The sequence below is a fragment of the Triticum dicoccoides genome, chromosome 3B (assembly GCF_002162155.2).
Source record: "Triticum dicoccoides isolate Atlit2015 ecotype Zavitan chromosome 3B, WEW_v2.0, whole genome shotgun sequence".
Lineage (NCBI taxonomy): Eukaryota > Viridiplantae > Streptophyta > Magnoliopsida > Poales > Poaceae > Triticum > Triticum dicoccoides.
Window position 1 is genome coordinate 313,016,779 of NC_041385.1, and position 3,084 is coordinate 313,019,862.

Genomic DNA, 3,084 nt, shown 5'->3' on the forward strand with positions numbered 1-3,084 from the left:
ATGTATATGATAAGCCAAGAAAAGGACATGACTCAATGGCTCACATGTACAAGGAAATTCCAGATGCTGCCTTGGACACCCACAAGTTTGGGTTAGTTTATTATCTGCTGTTAGGTCTGCCAACCATCAACACAATATTCAGACACACTCTGTTGCCCAAGTCTGGAGATGACAGAATGATCAGAGGGCACTCAATAAATCTGTTGCATATGTTTGATGTGCTTGAAAAATTCAAGGTGATGACACTGATTGTTGAGACAATCAAGAGGACATCTGCAGACCAAAAGAAATCATGTGGCTATGTTCCACATATTCAGATGCTCACCAACTCCAAGATGGGAAAGGGCATGTATCTTTTGGATAAGGAACACCTTCCCCTGCTTCCAAAGTTTGAAGACAATGTGTTGTCATGGATCCATCCCATCCCACTTCTGTGCAGGCTCAGGAGAAGAAAGAAAAGGCTAAAGCAAAGAAGGCAGCCAAGACACCAAGTGCTGAAGAAGCCTCCCAGATATTTCTGAAGTCCAAGAAATACCAACTTGGTTATCTCATTCAAGACACTTTGAGGATTGAGAAAGGACTAGCCACCCTGACTCAGAATCAAGAGAGTCTTGAGAGGATAATTGAGACTAAAATTCATGACTTGGATGTGAAGGTCACAAAAATTCAGTCTACTGTGGAGAAGATCCAAAAAGAGCTTGAAGACAGGGATGAGGACCTACTATAGATGCTTTTCAGCAAGTCCCAAGGGGATCAAGGTCATCAGTTGTGCTAGTTGTAACTGATCCCAGACCCAAAGTGTCAGCACCTGCAGCTACAACTTCAGTTGCTCCTCCCGTTGCAACTCCACCAGCTCCTCAGACTTCTTTGGACGTATTCGTCGCACTACTACTCTCCACGCCACCTTCACACTCTAGAGCTCCCGGAGATCATGTTTAGAGATCCGCATAGCACTATGCATTTTCAAGCTTTTTGGTAACTTGTTGCCAAAGGGGGAGAAAGTGTATAGATCATAGGCTTCGAGAGAGAGAGAGAGAGAGAGAGAGTGTTTGCTTTTTGCTTTTTTGCTCTCTTGCTACTCTATTTGCTTTGCTTGTTTGGATGATACAATGTTTTATGCTTGTGTGTGAGATACTTCTATGATCATATGTTTGATCATATCCTACTTTAATGCTTGTGCTTAATGATGATATTTTATCTTTCATGTATGATCATTTGATGAGTGCATATTTCATATTCTATCATTTTGAGCGCTCCACCAAGATGTATGTGACATGGAAGAGTGATCCATGATCCTAATTGATTGTGCATTTGTATTCAAAAGCAAATTTCAATTAATGCACAAATTTAGGGGGAGCTCTTGCTTATCACATACTTCTCAAAGCGACAATGTACTTCATTTACGTTATCATTTGTCGAAGCTTTGATCTATATGTTGTCATCAATTACCAAAAATGGGGAGATTGAAAGTGCAAGTAATCCCCGGGTGGTTTTGGTAATTCATAACAACATATAGCTCATTGAACTAATATTCTTTCAAGATAAATGTTTCAGAAAGTTCAATGGTTGGTATGACATGGACTAGAGATGTGGACCCCTCAAAATGCTAAGGACACATATTAGCTGAAGCTCAAGACTCTACATTTTCATTTTAGTGATCCAAGATCACATTGAGTCCATAGGAAAAGCCAATACTATTAAAAGGGGATGAGGTGTTGCTTAATGTCTTGCTTGCTCAAAATGCTTAGTGATATGCTCCAAAAACCCTCAACCACTTTCTCATTTCCACATATGTCCTAAACCTAAAGTCAAACTTGGCCCGACCGATTTGATATATCCGGCGCCATCGAGTTCACTTGACATAGACATATCCACAAACCCTAATCAATTCGGTCTTACTGATAGGGATCTCGGTCTCACCGAGATGGGATTGCAAACTCTCTGTTTCCCTTCGTAAAGCTTTGGTCTAACCCAGATGAGCGATCGGTCCCACCCAGTTCGCAGTGCAAACTCTCTGTTTCCTTTTCGTCACGTTTCGGTCTAACCGAGGTGAGCGATCGGTCCCACCGAGTTTGCCTGACCAAGTCTCTGTTTGCTTATTACTAAAATCGGTCTCACCGAGTTCATCTGATCGGTCTCACTGAGATGAGGTTTTGCCCTAACCCTAGCGCATCGGTCTCACCGAGTTGATGTTGTCGGTCCCACCGAAAAGCCTAACGTTCACATTTTGAACCAGGTCGGTCTCACCGAGTTTCAATATTCGGTCCCACCATTTGGTAAAATGTGTGTAACGATTAGATTTTGTGTGGAGGCTATATATACCCCTCCACCCCTTCTCCATCTGAGAGAGATCCATCAGAACGTGCCTACACTTCCACTACTCATTTTCTGAGAGAGAACCACCTAATCATGTGTTGAGACCAAGACATTCCAATCCAACCACAAGAATCTTGATCTCTAGCCTTCCCAAGTTGCTTTCCACTCAAATCATCTTTCCACCATAGCCAAATCTGTGAGAGAGAGTTGAGTGTTGGGGAGACTATCATTTGAAGCAAAAGAGCAAGGAGTTCATCATCAACACACAATCTATTACCTTTTGGAGAGTGGTATCTCCTAGATTGGTTAGGTGTCACTTGGGAGCCTCCGTCAAGATTGTGGAGTTGAACCAAGGAGTTTGTAAGGGCAAGGAGATCGCCTACTTCATGAAGATCTACCCAAGTAATGCAAGTCCTTCGTGGGCTATGGCCATGGTGGGATAGACAAGGTTGCTTCTTCGTGGACCCTTCGTGGGTGGAGCCCTCCATGGACTCGCGCAACCGTTACCCTTCGTGGGTTGAAGTCTCCATCAACGTGGATGTACGATAGCACCACCTATCGGAACCACGCTAAAAATCTCCATGTCTACATTGCGTTTGCTCCCTCCAAACTCCCCCCCCCCTTACCTTAATATGCAATGATTTACATTCCGCTGATATACTCTTAGAATTGCATGTGTAGGTTGTTCACTTGACTGTGCTAAGTTGCTAAAATCTGCCAAGACTTAAAATTGGGAAAAGGCTAGATTTTTATTTGGTCAAGTAGTCT